Source organism: Myotis davidii, unplaced genomic scaffold (genome assembly GCF_000327345.1).
Source record: "Myotis davidii unplaced genomic scaffold, ASM32734v1 scaffold1115, whole genome shotgun sequence".
NCBI classification, from domain to species: domain Eukaryota; kingdom Metazoa; phylum Chordata; class Mammalia; order Chiroptera; family Vespertilionidae; genus Myotis; species Myotis davidii.
Window position 1 is genome coordinate 168142 of NW_006287910.1, and position 21401 is coordinate 189542.

The following is a 21401-nucleotide window of genomic DNA, read 5'->3' on the forward strand; positions in this document are numbered from 1 at the left end:
TTTACAAAGGACGAGGGAGTTAAAGGAAATGATATATGTAAAATGCATTGCATTTAGTGCCCAGTGCCTTGTAGGTGCTTAATCAATGGGTTGTTTCCTTCACTCTTTCATAACACTCCCCTCCTTCTACCCCTCGCCTCACTCACCTTCTTACTGAAATGCTTCAGAATTGGTCCCTGACTCTAACCCAGTGGTTCTCAAAGTGTGAAGTGTGGTTCCCCAAACCAGCACCACTGGCACCACCTGAGAACACGTTAGAAATGCAAACTCTCGAGCCCCAGTCCAGACCTGCTGAATCTGAAACTCGGAAGGTGAGACCTAGCAACCTGAGTGTTAGCGAGGCACCCAGAGGATTGTGAGTCAGGTTCAAGTGTGATAGATAACTGCCACCCTAATCTCTTTTAGTGCCTAATGGATCATCCACATCAGTTCTCTTTATGACAAATTCTAGATTCACTGGAATTGTTTTTGGAAAAACAGAAGGCCAAAACAGAGCTTAGAAATCGACTTGAGAAATTTCTCTTGCTGCATATGGGCTGTGCGAGGCTTTAGTCTGAATATTAAATGTAACTTACTGATGAATTACTCTCTGGCTCCACTCTGTGGATCTTTTCTCTCTGTACATACCTGCATTCAGAGGTGTGCTGCTAAGCGTTGAAAAATGAGTCTCGGGGAATACTATGCCCTGGTGTATAGTACTTGCCAATTACCATGGTGTAAACTCTCCTGCCGTGGCCTATGTCAGGCTACCAATATGACATCACCACATGCAGAGTTGGGAAAGGATGCATACAACTGGCTCCTGCAAGCCGGCACCAGCTAGTTCCAGCACCTCACTGCCTGCTTTCCAACTAGAACCAACATTTCTCTTTTTGGTAGAGAATATGTCTCCAGCTTCTTTGGCATTGCCCCCCAAAGGTCCTGCCTGGGGAGGAGAGGATGTTTAAGCCTCAATACTTAGGGGGAGCAGGATACCTGACTCTCTCCCCAGCCATTCTGTCCCTTTTGTTCACGCCAGCCAGTGGGAGGAGGACTTGTTGTGATTGATGGGGACAGCTTGAGACAGTCAGTGGAGCCCATTTGACTAGTCAATAGGGTATGATGATAAAGGCAGGAATCACCTAGAGCAGTGGTTCTCAACCTTCCTAATGCTGCGACCCTTTAATACAGTCCCTCATGTTGTGGTGACCCCCAACCATAAAATTATTTTCGTTGTACTTCATAACTATAATAACCCCTGGGAAAAGGTCGTTCGACCCCCAAAGGGGTCACGACCCACAGGCCTTCCTCTTTCCCCTCTGTGCCTGTGCAGGGTGGGCCCATTCCTACTTCTCTTTCTCCTTCCCTGTCATGAGGCAAGAAGACTAAGCAACAATGGCTGGTGGAGTCTGTGGTCCCCGAGTGGCTCACACACTCAGCATTATGAATTCTAGGGAGTACAGTCCAGGAAGGCCTCTTGGACTCCCACACGTGGACACACTGCTGTGGGGACAGAGGGAGGAAGGCACCAGGCACGATGACCACCCTTAAGGCACCATGCACTTCACTTCCTTAGTGACCATTGTCCTTGGGGAAGTGGGGGGGAAGGGAGAGGGGTTGGGCAACCTGAGACACAAACCCTGAAGCCCTAACCCCTATCTCATTGCTTTGAAAAAAGCAGGAACTTAGTTCTTTATGGCATAAGAAGAGCCTGGGTTTGGTGTCAGATAGTCCTGAGTTTAAATCCCACCTGACCACTTATGGGCCAATGGCTCCTGGAAAAACCACTCAACCACTCTGAGCCCCAGTTTCCCCATTTACAAAATGGTAATAGTGAGAGCTACTTTTCAGAAGGATTTGAAATGAATGAGATGATGTGCAGAAGGCAGCTAGATCGGTGCCTGGGAGATAGTGAGTGCTCAATGAATGAGATACTTTGTAAGTCTTGTTTTATGGTGTCTTGAGCCAAAAGGCTCAAGTTCAGCCCAGTGTCTCAAGTTCAGCCTTTTAAGAACTTGCAGGGTTCTTAAAAGCAGGCCCTGTAGGGTAAGGCGGACCCCACAGCGGTCAGCCCAGTCCCATGTGGTAGCTGCAATGCAGATCTCTCCACTCCACGCCCAGTCCATTCCAGCCAAGTTTTCTCTACACAAAGTAATTTACTGTCAAGGGGCCGTTCTCTTCACCATGTAGCTGACCTCCCTCGGGAAAGCAGGGCCAAGTCCAAGTTCTCTGCCTCCTTGTTCAAGGGTCCTACAGATCAAGGGCTATGACTGAGCATTTGTTCAGTGAACCTGACATTTAAAAAAATCCTTATATAAGGATGGTCGTTCCCAGGGACATAGAAGGAACCTCATTCTGTTGCTTCTCACTAACCATGCACAGGAATCCCCTGGGGGTTGTGTTGAAATGCAGATTCTGATATAAAAAGTCTGGGGCAGGGCCTAGCATTTTGCATTTCTGTCAACTCCCAGGTGAGGCCAGTGCTGCATGCCCATGGGCCCTGCTTTTAATATAAAGGATTAGACAATAATGAGACCGGCTGGGAGACTGGGGAAATACTGGCCTGCAGGGTATAAAGGCCCCATCAACTGACTTCAAAAACAAATGAGGTTCTCTAACACCTTACTGCAAGGGAAGCTTTTAGAAAAAGAGAAAAGTTTGGCTCCTGACTACATAAAAATTCGGGAACATAAAGTTAAGCTTATTTGTGGTTTTATATTTATATCTTTAAAATGTATTGGTGGTGTGCAAATGCCATCCTGTTTCTTTTTTATAACTCCGTGCTTTTGTTACCCTGACATAATCCAGTCATAAATTAGTTATTGTGATTTTTGAATTTAATTTAGAATTTTTTTTTATGTTGTAATCATGCTTAGAGGGATGTGCAAAATTAATATATCATGTTTTTGCATTTTATTGGTTAGGATTTAAATACATTCACTCATTTGACTACTCACTAATTGCATTCTTAAATATAATCTATTTTAATGCTGTTTTTCCCTACCACACCCGAAATATTTTAAAGCCATAAAATGTTGTGATGAACAGTTGCTCCAGTTAGAAACCAATGCATTAGTGAGTCCTTTGAAAAATTTCTTTAAAATGACTCTTCCAAGATGAAATAATGTGGTTGTGTCTATGTGACATCAAAAACATCTGCAGCAGAACTGTTTTATCTACCCTGAGCCAAGTCTTGAGAGAGAGTTACACATTTGAAGACAGAGAGGAAAAAGCACCCGGGCAAGTGACTGATTTTCACGTCACGCCCTGCGCCCACGTGAAGACGGGGACCACACCAAGTAACAGCAGGAGTTCAGACATGCCAGGGGAAATAAGAAGCCAGCAGAGGCCACCAAGCACCCACGCCTCCCAATGAGATTACAGTCCACTTCCATCTAATTCGTGGCAGCCTCCAGTGGAATCCAGACCAGAGCTAGGAGGAGGGGCTGAAATACTGCCAGGCCGGTTCTACATGGGAGAGGAGGATTCTGTCAAGTTTAAAGTAGAACTTGGCTAATTCCGTTGCAATGGGGCCCAAATTTTAAAAAGTGTAACTGATTACTTCAGTGTTGAGTGTTTCCTTTCACAACCCGCATGGAGTAGGGTTCGGTATCTGAAAGAGGAGCCGCACAACAAATGAGAGAAAAAGACACGAGATAATTTTGCAATATTGGGGGACCAGAAGGCAAGTCCCAAAGGACTTCCTCCCTGTGCTCAGGCCTCACCAAGCTTTTATTGATTCTGGGATGCACCCATAGCATAGCCCTTAGGCAGGTGACCCCTGGCAACAGGCAGACTAGCTCATCAGCAAGGATTTACATAATAATAAATGGGGGAGTAGTTTCAGCTACCACTGTCTGGACAAACAGAGGTGGCCCCTAGCTCGAGCTTTGCTAGGGCTTCAAAGGCACCCAGCCTGGGGGGGTGGGGGTGGGGTTCTCTGTCTATGTTTATCAGATAGTGAAGGCAATAAACAGTTTCCCACACTTCAGAAAGCAGGACCCCGCTGTGAGGGAAGCCCAGATCAGGCCATTATTGCCATAATAATGCTGCATAACAGATACTCCCCACCCCAACCCCAGTGGTTTACAAAACGAGGATTTGTTCCCGCATGCTCATGGGTCTGTTGAGCGGATCGTCTGGCTGATCTGGGCTGCAATTAGTGGGTGCCTTGGTTCCAAGCTCTGGGTTCCTGCAGTTTAGGTTTGCTCCAGGGCCCCAAACTGAAGGAGCAGTGGTTTCCTAGTCACTAGAATGTAAGAGAGTAAGTCCTACTGGACAAGCACATTGCAAACCTCTGCTCGCGTGACAAGCTCTAGCGTCCCACTGGCCAAAACACAGGACACGCTGAACCCAAAGTCAAGAAATGGGGAGAAGGATTGACGAACGGGGGCCACTAATATAATCCACCCCGCTAGATACACCAGCGTTTCTCAACCTTATTTTTATTGTCAATCCCCCTCAGGCTTTTTTGGCTTTTTATTTTCCTAATTTCCCCTCCCGCCATGATATCCTGGATATGTTTTCGCACTGTTTATATCTGGTCTTATATATAAAAAGCATAAGATTTATTTACACACACCCCCAACACCAGGATTTGTCCCCTTGGAGGCAATAGCGACCCTGTTAGAATGCATGCGATGCCCTTTACCAGGAGTAAAGCAAAGTCCACTCATTCATTTCCTCCCACCGTTGCAATGTGAGCTCACCTCCACTGCTCTACGGAAAGATGAAACCTGCCACACTTTTTTACTCCCAGTCAATTTGTTGGACGCACCTACTCAAGCACCATGTGACCCGGCTCTCAGGTTGACATGAATCGTTTTTGTGTAAAGAAATCATCTTATCTGATCACGAAAGACTCTCACATGCAGCAGGAGCGTCATTACCAGTTTACCCAAGTTGGCATGACCTCTCAAACAGCCAGCAAGTCACAGCACCGATCCTGTGGTCGCTACCAAGATCTCGGCTGCAGCTGGAAGTGGCGTCTTCTATTAGGGTAAAGGCAGTTTGCAGCTGACTTCAGAGCACGCCACGAATGCTTGTTATTGATATTACTAGCTTAATATTAGCGTCTACTTCCCCTTTAATAAAATCACTGCCATTTTTCACATTAATGACAACAGTGATTAATGTGCCTACAAGCACATCACAGAGACAGTGACGAATGTCTCCGCCTCAGTTAGGAATTGCATTCAGCAGCTAGTGACAAATCCCTAAAAGATAACAGTGGCTTCACCAAATTCAGGGTTTATTTTCTGACACATAAACGAAGCCCGGAGGTAGACAGAACAAGGTTAGAAGGAGATGTTCATCATGTAATTAAGCTTCTGTTTTCTTTCTACACTGTTATCCTCAGCATATGGCATCTATCCTCAATGTCGCCGCATGGTCAAAAAATGACCGATGGGGCTCCAGATACCACATCCATGGACCAGGCAGAAAAAAAAAAAAAAAGGAAAGGTGGAAGGGTAAAGGGTATGTATTTCAGCTGATACCATTGAGCTCATTTATTTCAGATGCTCTTGATGTTGTTTCTGTGTACCATCTCAAGTTGTCTCTTGTACCATGGGAGGGACATGTTACACACTTTGGCCACAAGTACATGGGTGCACAATTGTCACTCTTACATCTGTCTTCTCTGAGTTCAGTGTCCTACCCCTTAGTTCAGTGTCCTTCATTCTCCCCACGGTCACCCCCACAAAGTGTGCAGTTACTGTACTGTGACACTAGTAATTGAAGACAAGGTCAGCTGCAGAAGGAAACTCTGACATAGGAAGAAAAAGTTTCAAGTCCTCACTGCTGGGGCTTTTCTTTTCTTTTTTTCTTGTTCTTAATCCTCACCTGAGGGTACTTTTTCCATTGATTTTTAGAGAGAGTGGAAGGGAGGGAAGGGAAGAGAAAGAGATAACGTTGATGTGAGAGAGGCAGATCGATTGGTTGCCTCCCGCACGTGCCCCAACTAGGCCAGGGAAGGAATCTGCAACCCAGGTATGTGCCCTTGACTGGGAATCGAACCCAAGACCCTCTGGTGTGCAGGTCGAAGGTCTAACCACTTAGCACACTGGCCAGGGCTAGGGCTTTTCTTTGAGTTGCAAAAGAAAACCACCTACAAACATGGACCTTTCACGAGGCCAAATCCTTCAGGTGCCATCCTCTCTGCTCCTGATCTGGCTTAGCCTAACTCAGGGCTGCAATTCTCCCCCAAAACTTTTCTCCAGATCTCTCTGTTCAAATCTTTATCACCTTCCTGGGAAAGTGTGGAGGAGAGCCACTATGTTCTTAAAAAGAAAGAACACCTGCCCTGGCCAGTTGATTGGAACACCCCTCTTCACTAATCCAGAGTTATTTGGTTTTCTTTTCTATGCCTCCGCTGATCCTTATCCTAACTGATACAGCAATCCCTGCTTAAAGATTTCATTCCAAATGCAAGTGAACTCACTAGCTTAGTGGTTCTCAAACCTTGGCATGCACCAGTCACTGGTTGGTTTGTTAACACACAGATTGCTGGGCCCATCCCTGGAGTTCCTGACTTGGTCATTCTCAGGTAAGCCTGAAGACCTGTACTTCTAACAAGTCCCAGGTGAGGCTGATGCTCTGGGACCACACTTTGAGGAACATTAAACTGGCTCATTCCTAACTTATTTGGGTAATTTTCTTCTCAGAGACCATGAAGAAAACAATCCACTGGGACTGAGTCATTCTTATTCTTCCCTCTCTGGCTTTTTGGCCCAAGAATTCCTTTCCCAGACATAACAAACTGTACCTTTTGTCTGATTTTTCTTTTCTTTTTGGGCAACCTGCCCCTCCAAGTCTACCACTATAAGAGCCCTTGCTAACTTGCTAATGTGGACTTTTGGTCCTGGCAGTGATCCATGCAATTAATGTAAATCCACAATCTGTGGGCACTTTATCTTGTACATTTTTCTATTTTCCCTTGATCTTCAATGCCAGTGTTTTCACAAACAATAGCTCAAAATTGTGTTGCAAAAAAAAAAAAAAAAGGGGTTTTGTGTTTATGGCTTTTGGATTTATTTTGCATCCAAACATAGTTGTATATATTTTTTCCACTAACATAGTATTTTGATTCATATAGCAGGTCAGTTCACCCACAGCCAAACATGAATTTTTTTTTCTTCAGATCTCTTTCCAGTTAACACATGTTTTTCTCTTCTAGAGGTTTCAAACCAATGATAACATACCATTCCATATTTTTTTCCACCCAGCACCCATTCTTCTGTATTTTGATGATAAGATTCTGGTTTCCACTTAAAAATAACCTCCCCTCACTCTCAGCCCTTCCCTCACAGTGGAAAATGTGACCCAAACATAGCCAATCAGAGCCCATGTTATCCTTGTTTTGGGCTAAATTGTGCCCCCTCCCCAAATTCATATATTAAGGGTCCTAAGCCTTAGAACCTCAGAATGTGACTGTATTTGCAGATAAGGTCTTTAAAGAGGTAATTAACTTAAAATGAGGTCATTAATGTGGGTCCTAATCCAATATGGCTGCTGTGCTTATAAGGAGAAGGCAGTTGACATCTATAATAATCTGAACTATAAAGATAGAAGAAGAAGATGAAGACAAAGACGACGAGGAGGAAGAGGAAGAGGAAGACAAAGACGATGAGGAGGAAGAGGAAGAGGAAGGGGAAGAGGAAGAGGAAGAAGAAGAAGGAGGAGAAGAAGAACAAGAAGAAGAAGAAGAAGAAGAAGAAGAAGAAGAAGAAGAAGAAGAAGAAGAAGGCGGCAGTTGGACACAGACCTGTAAAGGGAAAACATGTGAAGACATAAGGAGAACTCAACCATCTATGAGCCAAGGAGAAAGGCCTCACATGAAACCTAGTGACATCTCAACCTCATACTTCTAACCCCCAGAATCATAAGACAACAAAGACTGTGCTTTTGTTTTGACAGCCTGAGAAAACTAATACACCCCAACCCTGGGGTTGGAAAACTTTCTCTGTAAAGATCCAGACAATAAACAGTTTAGACTTTGTGAGCTACACAGGCTCCGTTATGACTACTCAACTCTGCCATTGTAGCATCAACGCAGCCATAGGCAACACTGAAAAATGAATGGCTGTGACTGTGTTCCAATGAAACTTTATTAAAAAATAAGCAGGTTGTCCTTGGACTGCCATTTGCTGTCTCCTGCCCTAGATGATTAGTCCAGGAGTAGGAATGTGACTGAGTCTAACCAATCAGCATGATTCTATTCCTCTAGCCAGAATGTTTCCATGTCCAATGAGAGTGGCTTTCAGAGGTTGCTCCAAACTATCAGGAAAAGACACTCTCTTTTTTTAATAATGAGGATGTGGAAATACAGCTATTGTTTTCAGAATAAAACCCAAAGTCCCTTGTATGACTCCACGGCATCCTGAACTTCAGGCATACACCTGCCATCTTTTACCTCTTTTTACCAGAGACCAAAAGTCAGCAGATGCATGTAAATGCCTAAAGAACAAATAAGCAGTAATCAACAATTTAATTTTGAAAAAGGAATGGTCTTGGCTGCTCCCTTTTGACCAAGTCAACTGGACTGTCAATCATGTAACCGGAACCAAGGTTCAGCTGCTTGCACCAAGAAAACCAGACTTGTGAGACAGATGCTGGTGCAAAAGGAAAGTGGTTCAATTCAAGTGACAGTCACCTGAGGAGATGGAGGGCTCTCATCACAAAGCCCATCTCCACATATCAGCGCAGGCAGAGGTTTTTATAAAGAGGGAGAGGGAAAGCAAAACAAAGAAATTAAGGGGAAGGAGGATGAAAAGTTCTCTACGTGCAGGCCAGCACAGTCCATTCGAATAAGGACCTCAAAATTGGTCAAGTGATGGTCTAGTGTGGGTCATCCTGGTTCTTTGTCATCTTGGTTCTATGTTTGAAGGTCAGAGTCTGTATCTTCTGAAGTTAGTCCTAGGGTGCTTATACAACAGTGGTTCTCAACCTTCTGGCCCTTTAAATACAGTTCCTCATGTTGTGACCCCCAACCATAAAAATATTTTCGTTGCTACTTCATAACTGTAACGTTGCTACTGTTATGAATCATAATGTAAATATCTGATATGCAGGATGGTCTTAGGCGACCCCTGTGAAAGAGTCGTTCAGCTGCCAAAAGGGTCGAGACCCACAGGTTGAGAACCACTGTTATACCAGCATGCTGCTTATCTGCAAGCTACCTATTAGTCGGAGTCAGCATTTATAGAAACAATGTCAAAGGAATGGTGAGATGGGTTATAATTTTCCACTGTTACAATTGCGCTGCTTGAAAACAACCTGAAGTCATACATCATGCTGTATTTACCTGGCGCTGATGTAATAGGAGCTTTAAAAGAATAACAAGACCCAGGGGGGAAAGCAAGAGGAAAGTCATTTATCCAGATTCTCTGAGAATTCCCAGAAACAAAGTAACTTTGAAAACATGTCTGGTCAATAATAAAGGAAATCTTGGGCAGGCTAATTTTTCCCCTCCAACTAAGTTATGAGATTTTAATGTATATCACCAACAAGAGACTTCAACATAGCTTCCCAGTATGGGTCAGATAGAAGAAAATATTGGAGTTAAAAAAAAAATTGAAAATCAGGAACTTTTTTCAGATTGGCATTTATTTCTGTGAAGTAATTATTAACAAAATCAGATGCAGCGAGGAATAAGATATGCACATAAATGAAAGAGAGGAAACCATTCAGTTACTACTTAGTTCAGTTGTTCTTCAAAATGTACCTGTATACCGATGCCTGCCCCTGACATGGTTCACTGACCTGTCGTATAAGGGAAAAAACAAAGAATACATTATTATAAAACTAAATTGACAATTCGGTTCTTCATAATTGCTAGGTTAACAATAATGAATCGCCTTCCTACAGTTTTTTGGTTTTAAAATGTCATTACTTTTGTGAATTGATGCTGATCATAGTTAGGAATTGCTTATCTAATGCTCTCATTTGGCAAAATAAAAAGTTGGCAGCCACCCATAACTTTCTCCATTTTTTTTTCAAGTTACTGTGTCCATCTGCAAAATAAAATTCTGGGATCCACCGATCTAGTTAATGGTTGTGCCTAGATCTTTGTGCTTTGGCCGTATAAGGAAATGTACTTTTTGAGCACCCACTCTGTACTGTTTAGCATGTTCCTTCATCCTTCTCTTACAACAACAAAGAAGTATGAGAGACTTAGAAGAAAATGCTCCCGATTATAATTTCTCAGTTGTTCTACTTTCAACCCTCTAATAACCCCCCTATTCCATATTACTGCTTCTCTGAAAGAACCCTGACTGATACACACAGGGACCCTCATTCCTGGGGCTGATTCTAGGGAATCTGATTTAAGACAAAGTTCTTCATAAATTATGGGCTGGCCCTGGTCCGGTAGCTCAGTTGGTTAGAGTGCCTCCCAATACATGAAGGTCAGGGCACATACAAGAATCAACCAATGAATGGGTAAACAAGTGGAACAACAAATTGACACCTCTCTCTCTCTCTCTCTCTTTCTCTCTCTCTCCCTGAGAGCAGAAACTGACTAATTCTCAGCACAGGTGCTCTTGTGGAATCTTGATAGCTGGTCTGAAGTCAAAATAGAGTATCTCTGGCTCGTTCTACACCAGCAGGTGTTTCTCACTCCCAGCGCCCAAAATGTATGTGCCTCTAAGACTATAAAAATAGACACCTCTCACATTTCTCTATAGGAACACTTAGAAACAAACAACATTTCGAAAGCGGCATACATCTTATATGAAGTTATTCCACTTTTACAAAGGACTTGCTAAGCCTGGTGTGTGAGCATAGAGACTTGTATATTCATAAATTTCTGGTGCCGATGCACTTAAAATTCACTGATCCTGAGAGAGGCAAGAAGAGGCAGGATGACTATGAATAAGTATTGCTTTTTTTGAGAGTTCTTCACTAAACATATTTTTAAATATCCAATTGCTTTATGTTATTAACACCCTAAATATGATGAATTAAGATTATAATATCAAATTTTAGGTAGGCTATTGGGAAAACCTCAAATAAAATTTAATTTTTTAATTTAATGAATTATTACTACCAAATGAGGCAATGTTTATATCAAATATTATTCTTCTATATGAATTTCTAACTACCCTTCTTATATCTAGACTTTCCTCTCAGTAGATGAAAATACGTTCTACAGATCATAAGTTATTTTAAAACTACGTTTATTCTGGAACTTCAAAAATTACACAGGGTATGTTTGTTTGTTTTTTGCATGCTCTTGTAACTTGGGATTCATAATCCATTGTCATAAAATATCACAGACCTTATTGTTTATAGGCAATATTTTGGTAGAAGTTAACTAAATGATGGAATGATTTGCTTCCTTAAAATTATTATTCATATTGGAGGCCTATATAAAAGGTAATAAAGCATAAAGAAAGAGAATTATTTATCCTAAAGATCAGAGAAAAAGCATAAATTAAAAATGATTGTCTAAAAAATAGAATTTTTAAAATATATTTTGGTAAATAGTAATTTTATATCTATCTGCAAATAGATAAGGAAGGAAGGAAGAGAAAGAAAGAGAGAAAGAAGAAGAGAAATGAAGAAAATCAATAATCCCCTATGAAATAAAAGTAGGGAATGAGAAGAGATGAAGACAAAAAAGAAAAAGAAAAGCCAAATGACATTTTTTTAAAAGAACTTAAATTCTAAGAGAAGAATTAAATCCACATTAGGGATCGTTTAAAGCAGAAAGGACACTATAGAAAACTGTCATAGAGAACAAACTTGAAAAACCCTAAAAAATATCTGAGTAGGAAAAAAAAACAATGAAAAAAATTTTTTGAAAGATGCAAGTACAAAAGCAGTAATTATAAAACAAATGACCAGATACAAGACCAAACATGTTTGTTGTGACAATAAATATAAATGGGTTAATTTCCCTGTCAAATGGTTAGGAATTTTAAATAATATTTTTTAAAAAAACTTACAGATTTTACTTAAACTATATATACCAAAAGAGAAGATTAAAATAGTGGAGAAAGATCTATCAGGCAAATGCAAGCAAAAAAATGAAGCATGAATGAGAGAAAAAGTAGGTGAGAATTCAGCATCTTTGCACATATATATAGACAGGGTGTGCTGAGGCATCTTGTACTGACTCACAGAGCCGACTGTACACATCTCTTTGCACTTGTACATTTGGTGACATCACATTGTTTTTGGAGAGCTGGTTTACCAGCACACCATATATGTATTTCTTTTCTTCACTTCACTCCTCAACATTTCCCAGTTTTATGAATATAATTTGTCCTTTTAGGTCCTGGTTATTATCATTAAAGAACTTAATGTATTGTGATGGTTAATTCTATGTGTCAACTTCACTGGGCCCTGGGGTACCCTGATATTTGGTCATTATTGTGGAAGTCTCTGCAAGGGTACAGTGTTTCTTTATGAGCTTAACATTTTAATCAATGGAGTAAAACAGATTATCCTCCATAATGTAGGTGGGCCTAATCCAATCAACTGAAGGCTTAGATGAACAAAAAGAATTACCTTCTCCCAAGTAAGAAGGAAGTCTCCAACAGACTACCTCTGGACTTCATCTCCATGATCCGCTCTTCTGGATCTTGAGCCTGATGACCCACTGTTAATTTGAACGTGCCATTCTCCATGATCATGTGAGCCAATTCCTTATTCTCTCTCTCTCTCTCTCTCTCTCTCTCTCTCTCTTCTTTTATTTTTTCTTCAGTTGATATTCATGTCTTTATCCTCAACCTCTTAGTTTTGGGAAAAAATTTGTTAGCATATCTCCCACTTTACTGGTTCCATTTTCTGCAACAGATGACCTATTAATAGACAATTGTGGCCATTGCTGATTTTAATTTATCTGTCATGTATGTTTTCTCCATGCAATCTTTACCAATCTCTACCTCTTTCCTCTTTAAACAAATCTGCAAATGTAGTGTTTACAAATGTAATGTTCCAAGAACTGTGTTCAAACATAATTTAGACATATTCTAAACTTGATGTATTCTCCCATTTTTTGAAGCGCTTCTAGTTCACTGGGCGACCTTGGTTCTGACGGCTAAAATGCATCTACATTTAAGCCAAATCAATCTCTGTGTCTGCCTTCAGTTCCTTCCCTTGGATTTCTTGTTCGCTCAAAATAAGTTCACCGCCGAAACCGGTTTGGCTCAGTGGATTTCATTTATGTAATATCCATCCCCTTTCTTTGGAACCATAGTAATTTTGCTGGAAAAAAAAAAACTGAGGGACAGTTTCATCCTAATGTATTTTCTTTACTTAATTTTAATAATATATTTTAATATTCAACAGATGCTAGGAACAAATTGTGTGGTGAATAAAAAACTTGGATGAGAAATATGTTTCCTCAGCGAGCTGACATTTTGACATGAAATATAGTTCTTTGGAGCTGCAGCTCACCGTGACAAAATTACCCATGTACTGTCTCTTGACATCTCCACTCACCAAATTGCTCTGTTCTTGCAGGAATTCACTTCATTCAAAAATATCCTTCTCCTAATACTTACCGAGCTCTGACTATGTGTCAGGTTAGCTCAGTTAATCTTCAAACATTCTCATGAGTTGCCTTTCATTTCTGTATATCCATTTTTTAATTTTTTTTATTGATTATGTTATTACATATGCGTCCTTATCCCTAAGTTACCCCCTATCCCCTCCCACTCGTGCTCTGTATACCCATTTTATAGATGAAAAAAGGAACTTGCCCGCAGCCGCGTAGTTGGTAGGACGCTAAAGCAGGCCTATCTGGTTCCAGAGCCTGTGTTTGCCAGCCCATTGGGCGGAAATGCCCTGGCTGGGGCTCCTTTGGCTACGGTGAGTACACCCACAGATACGCTGCTACAGACTTCCAAAAGGACCCGCATCGGCAGGGCAGCTGGGCTCCAGTTTTCTGTCGCAGCGCAACAACCCGCAACAGTGCCTTCAAGTAACAACACGTTTATTTTGCTCCAATTCTGGAGGCCGGCCGCTAAGCAGTCCTCATTCAGCGTCTCTCGTGTGCTTGCAGTTAGTTGGTGACAGGCTGGGGTCATCGCAAAGGCTTTTTCTCTCACATGTCTGTCCCCTGGGCCGGGAAAGCTCAAGCAGCCAAGGACTGAAATGTCTAGTCTCAATCTCTCTCTCTCTCTCTCTCTCTCTCTCTCTCTCTCTCTCTCTCCTTGTTACATGGCAACTGAAGGCTCCCAGAGTAAGTGTCCCAAGAGACCCTAGCATGGCCTTTACTAAACTAAACTTGGAGGTCGCACAGTATCATCACTTCTGCCACATGTTTACTCATCCGGGCAGTTACAAAGCCTCATCCAGACCAAGGGCAGGAGACCTGGACAGCACCTATTGGTGGAGAATGTCAAAGAGTTGGCAGGTAGGTTTCCAAAGCAGCCGGGCCTACTACTGTGTTGAGTTTGCAATATTCACTCTCACCCCACCATGATTCACCTGACTTTGTAGGGGACAGGCCAGTGAATTAAGTGAGATATAATGAGTATGGCTACCTCTGCAATATTGGTTTTTATTTACTACATGGCTGGAGTGAAGGGGAGGTCACTTTTTGCTGATGGCCTGCTCCCACTATGACCGTTTTTATTTTATAGGCCAAGGAACCGATGTGGAGCTTTGCCAAACACCAAATGTGTCCACGCCACTTATACACGGGTTGGCCCAGGAAGGAGAAGTGACCTTGGGCAAGGTGACCCTCTTCAGCTGAGAGCAAGCCTTAGAGACCCAGATGAGGCTTGCTGGCCCCCAGCATTTCCAGCAGACAGGACAACGAATGTACTAGCTTCAAAAGGCCGTGGGGATGGGGACTGGGGTGGCACCCCACAGCATCCACTGCGCTAACTGACCCACATATTCTTCGATAAAATTCTTGTTGAAAAATCAAGGACTTATCTGAAAGTAGCATAGGAGTTAAATAGAGAAAGAATGCCATTTACTTTCATTTTTCCAGATTGAGTAAAGAACTAACCTTTTGATTCATTTATCTTAGAGTAATTCCCACAAATAGGCTTTTCCACAAAAATGATACAGAAACGATCGTACTATTTCCTCCTTTCTGTCATTCCAAGCAGTTGTCTTGCTTCTAAACGTAATTCCTGCGCTAAATGTCGATGCTATATATCATACTTTCCTGTGAAGGTCAAACTGGGCAATGAGTAGATCTATGTTAAGTAATTATCAATCCCACTTTTGAAATGAGCCAACTTCGAATTTTCTAAACCTATTTTTTATGGAGGAAGCATTTACCCCAAGGCATTTCTTAGAAAAATGTAAATAGCAAACTCCAAAGCAAGCACCTCAGAGCTAAAAGGACCAGGCCATGAAAAAATTAAAAGACGGAACATTTTTTTCAAATAGGCTATAATTTAGATTTATTTATTTAACAACTTAGAGCCTTTAATTCAAGATGTAATACACTATATGATCATTGATATCTTTTTTTTTGAATTCAGTTTTTATATGTTATTTTTGTTTATATTTTTAATACATTCTTAACTATATGATTAAAAAAAATAAAAGATAAACAATGGGGGAAAATTTTTTTCTCTCCTTCTCACTCCCATCTGTTCAATTTCTTCCAATAGAAAACCAGCAGTCTTGGCTTCTTATAGATGCTGCCGGGATCTTTATGTATAGTCAAGCATAAATCACCGAAAGTTATTTTACATAGCACTCTGCACTTTGCCTTTTTCACTTAACAAATGCAGCTCTTTCTGATTAATGAGAAGCCACAAGGTTTGGGGACAGGGGTTGCAGCAAAATATTATTTCTTCAGATATTTTTGATAATCATAGTATCATTGCATGTATGCTGGGGACGATATCTATTACTTAAATTTATAAATTTAATCCTGTGTACATACTCCACCTCAATGACAAGGTCCTACAATTAAAATTACATGGTTTGTGTCCTTTTAATATTAAGTCACAGGTCACTACCAGCAATGTGGTCCAATAATCACACCCAAATTTAATGATTTCTTCCACCTGGGCTGCTTCTCCTATCTGTGCTTCTACAAGACTGTAGGTAGAACTAAAGTTAGAGAAAACATCAAACATCTACATTTAAATCCCCTTGTGAATTAAATGCCCAAAGAAACGATCCCTGTCACCACCAACTCTCCCCTCCTCCACAAGAGCCTCTAACTCCAAAATCAGGCAAATATTTATAACAACAGCATCATCGGTGCCTACTGACAAAGACTGACCACTCTGAGAACATTGTCATTTGCAAGGTCAAAGCTCTTTGCCGGACCAGCTCCCCGGCGTGTGCAGTCACACAGGGCCCCATGCTCAGAAGGGCCCTAAGTTTGGTTGATTGCTCTGCTGTTGCCATCTTCAAATTCTCTATAATTTTTTATCAAGATGCCCGGCATTTTCATTTCCCACTCATCCCCACAAATTATGTAGCTGGTCCCGTCCACTGCCCCTTCTCCAAAGACATTCTAAGAGAGAGGATGCAGTAAAGGAAAAGAAATATCCCCATTAACTCTATAAATAAAGGAAAAACACACTTCACAGAGCTTGCCTGACTTGGGTATTATTTTCCCCATGGGAGAGCCTCCTTGGGCTGCTCGTAAATCCCTACAAAAGGTTAATTGCCTAATCCAGAAGAACCACTATCATTTTCAGAACAGCCTATTTGTCATTGCAAAGAGGGGCAGCTAATTAGTTTTCATGTTGAGTTTCATTCTTACTGGTTTTTTTTCCTTTTCTGTTAATGGTGGATGGCTTGTCAGACAGTAAAAGTAGTTTTATTTTTATTACAGTCATCAAAATTCCTTACTTCCAAGAGGAAAGATTCGTTTAATGATTAAATTCCCTCTGCCTCCATGAGGAATAATTAGTTAACTAAATACTACTTCTCTCAGTGGACTTATGATACAGAATTAGTATTGTATTAGCACACTGGTGACTCCATTCTCAGAGAATTGCTGTAATGATACACACCAGTGGATTGCCCACGGATGTCAGGTCCTGGGAGAACTCCGCAGATATTGCAACTGCTTCCCCAGTCCGGTGCGTACCAACCATTGCTTGCAGACAGAATCAGTAAGACACTTCTCAACGTTATATAACAAAGCTTTGCAAATGTTTGTAGATGCTATTGGGATGAATAAGTCCCAAATCTATACGCAAGTGTTGCTGAATTCACAGTAGCCTCTTACAAGTATTGTTGCAACCAGTAGACACAAAACTGTGTCTGCCATCATGAGAGATTGATCCAAGAGTATTCTGAATTTATGTTAAAGGATGGGGACCATCCGAGACACGTGTTCAAACCTAACTGACTCAGGATGGCATTCAAAGCTTTGCAATATTAGGCATCTGAGCTGGCAGTAAGGGTAGGGAGGTTCTTGGGCAAGGGAGACTGTGACACATGGCCTCGTGGCCTCTTTCTCAGTCCTGTCCTTCTAGACAGGGTAAGACATCTTCCCTGAGAGCTGGTCATGGCGCTTTCCAGTCCCATAGAAACCTCCTTGCTTACTTCTCGTTCCCCAGACCCAGGTCTTCCTTCAAGTTATTAACCCACAGTCTTTTCCCACACTCTTTTTAGTCCTAATTTCCTCTTTTCCTCTCACAATCATCTTTACAACATTTTAAAACCAGAGCTCAAATGACTCCCAACCACAAACTACTTTCTCCTTATTAGAGATCCAGGCATCAAAGGCTCCTTAGAAGTGAGGAGGGCCCCGCTGGACTGACTCAGTGGTTGAGCATCAACCTATAAACCAGGAGGCCATGGTTCAATTCCCGGTCAGGGCACAAGCCTGAGTTGTGGGCTCGCTCTCCAGTAGGGGTGCAGGAGGCAGCCAATCAGTCATTATCGCTCATCATTGATGTTTCTATCTCTCTCTCCCTTTCCCTGAAATCAATACAAATTAAAAAAAAAAAAAAAAGAAGTAAGGAAGAAGGCTTGGTTTCCATCTTAGAGGCACATGTGCCTCATGTCCTAGAATAGGGTGCATCATGTTAAGCAGTTGTCATTATGTTTCTGAATTAAAATTGGTGGAATAGCCATATCCTGCTATATTCTTCATCTCAATTAATCTACAACAAACCCATGAGGTTGGTCATATTATCAACCCCATTTTAAAGATGAGGCAACTCAGGCACAGGGAGGTTAAGTAACTTGTATGAGGTCACACAGCTAGTAGACAACCAAACTGAGCCCTGAACCCTTAAAGCATACAAGCAAACTCTCAGGCTTAGGAGAGGAGTTAATTCCAGGAAGTGTTAGCTCTTTATCCTTTCTCCAGCTTCTGGCTTTACTAGGCATTAACATATATACTGGGTGTCCCCAAAAAATGTATACACACTTTGACAGCTGACAGCTCAGTTTTGAAAATGAAACGTATAAACACTGCCTTTATAATTACTCAAAGTGTATGTGTACATTGTTGGGGACACACTATATGTGAAACACCGAGATGGCTAAGAGAAATTATGATGGCCTCCTATGGCAGCCAAGCTAAGGGTAATGGAGATGTGCTGGGCTCTATCTCACGTCAGGAGGAAAATGATGCATAATCTCACTCTCAGCCCAATGCCAAAGGCCAAAAATGACAGATTGCTCTGTGTCCTCCTGGGCTAAACTGAAACTTGCAAAGTGACCTGGAGGGAAGATGGCTCTGGGTTGGGGTCCAGCCCCAGCAGGTCCAGGGGTCCCCAAAGGTGTGGATGGAGTCGGCGAAGTAGGAATGACATGGAGGCAGCGTTCAGTTCATCAACATAGTTGGGTTCTCTAGCCAGGATCAACTCTAGCCAGGATCTCCAGCCAAGTTCTGTGTTTTATTGTCTTGTTACATCTGTATTTATACCAGTTGATTTTAATCCTATCAACTTCTATTCCAAAGGTTAGGGCGTTTCTTATCTCCATTCCAGGGAGTAAAGATTATGTAGCTTAAGCATGATTGTTCGTAGTTAAAGTGATTAACTACCCTCCTGGTACTTAGTTAAGGGATTTTATTCCCTCCCTAACTTCAGGGGAAAATCCCCACCTGGGGAAACAACCTTTCTCGGAGAGGTGACCTTGGTTAAAACACATAGCGCCAAGAAGGGGAGCAAACATACTAAGAACAGAATGCTATATATGCCAGGTCCCTTGAAACATATTCTGTGCAGATGTTTCTTCCCTGCAGCAACTGTGTCAAGCAGCAAGGGTGGACCGGCTTCCCGCAGCTCTGGTGATCAGATTATCGAAAAAAGAAAGAAAGGTTGGAGAATTATTGTGACAGCTACATGGCAAGTGGGGGAAAGGGGGTTAGCCCTTCATGTTCCCCATGGACAAAACTAAAATGTCTAGACACAATCTGTTAGAATCTACAAAAGTTGCTCCCCAGATACCAACTTTTGACATTAAGTATTTATCCACCGCACATATATTATATGTAGCATTCACCTGGTGATATATTTTAGTGATGATGAAATATTTATATAGCACCCGGGAAATTTTTTCTTTGGTTTTTATTATATAAGCAATTTAAGTTCATTGTAAAAAAAGTCAAAACAGAAGGGAATGAACTGAGATATAAAGGTCTTACCCTGATGCCAACCACTCATTTCAACACCCCAGATATAATTGCTTTTGTTAATAGCTTTTCTATGCAGTCACGAGAAAGCATTGTTTGTTTGCTGATGATTTTAGACAAATGGGAAGATACTATGCATTCTTGTTTTGCAAATGCTTTTTTTTTCAGGATATAATAGCATGTGTTGTGTATCTTGCCACATATGGCTTTTGCTGGTTGCATGATACCCCACTTTTTAGGGATGCATGAAGAAATTTTGACTAGTCTCCTAGTAAAAATACCTCCTGATGCCTCCTAATTTCCTGAGAAATAATGGTAGCTCACAAAATAATGTAATGAGTAAACATCATTACATTTGTACATAAGCTCCCCACTAGAATGTAAGTCTTATGGTGGCAACGATCTTGCCTGCTTTGCTCATTGATAAACCCTCAGCACTTAGTGCAGTCCCTGACACATAGTGGATGCCCAGTAGGCACTCATCGGATGAATATACCTGCATGTATATGTATGTACCTCCACAGGTATTTTAAATTTCTGTATGTATTGACAAATCACCCTCCAAAAGTATTACTTCACCATGTACTCCTATCTATGTTTTGCTTTGTTTTGATCAGTTGGGGACTTCATTTTTAGAGCTCAATGTAATAGAAATAGTGAATGTTTGTGTATTTGTTTCTGCTATAACAAGTTACCACCAATGTGGTGGCTTAAAACAACACAAATTTATTATCTCTTGGTTCTGGAGGTCAAAAGTCCAAAATGGGTTGGCAGGGCTGTGTTCCTTCTGGAGGCTTAAGGGAAGAATTCATTTCCTTGCCTTTTCCAACTCCTAAAGGCTGCATTCCTTGGCATGTGGCTCTTCCCACATCATTCCAGCCTCTGCTTCCACAGTCACATCTACTATGAGCCTCTTGTCTCTCTCCTTCCCTGTGATTACACTGGGCTCATTTTTATAACCTAAGATAATCTCCCCATCTTGAAATCTCCATCTTAATCACATCTGCAAAGCCCTATTTGCCATGTGAAGGGCATTATCACAGGTCCCAGGGATTCGGATGTGGATATTTTGGGGGAGCCATTATTATTCTGCCTACCACAGCTTAGCAGTCAGGTCTGACTTTCAACATCACCACTTCAACTGCATATTCTAACTATGCGTTGAGTCCTGACCTAGCTTACCATGTCCTGACCTAAACCTAAGTAGTAGGCTAACTAGCTTGGTGGTCTTGCCCCAGTTACATAGCCTCCCTGAACCTTCATTTTCTCCCTTGCAGAACTGGAGAGATTGATACCTCTCTCATTGAAAATGCTGTATGTAGAATGTCTGCAGACATTCCATTCCCTTTAACCGGCCTTCAGGAATGGTTCTATGCTGTTTTAATTTTGACAAAATGTAAATAAAATACTGGGTTAAGCAGTAACGAGGTAGAGAAGCAGATGCTCTTGTAAACTGGTGTGACTGTGAATTGGCACAGCTTTTAGAGGGCGGTGTGGCACTGTGAGTGTAATGAAAAGCCTTATAAATGTCCTTTCTCTTTAGCCCAGTAATTATCCATTTCTAAAGTGTATCGTAGGGGCACGGATAATTTATGCATAAAGATGTTCAGTGAAATATTATCTATAATACTGGGGCAGAGAGAGTGGAAACTGTCAACTGGAGAAAGAAGATACCTACTAAGAAGAGCTTAGTAGGTGGCTCGCTGGGCTCAAATTTAAAAAGAAAGCCTAACAGCTGTTTCTAAACAGGGGCCTCTTATGAAAGCCACAACTCAAGGAGAAGCCTGCACTAAGGGGCCTGCCTCCCACACTGCCTACACTGTGTTCCTAACTTCTGAGTCAATCCTTATAAAGGAGTTCCTGGAGTCATATTTTGACCAATAGGACTTAG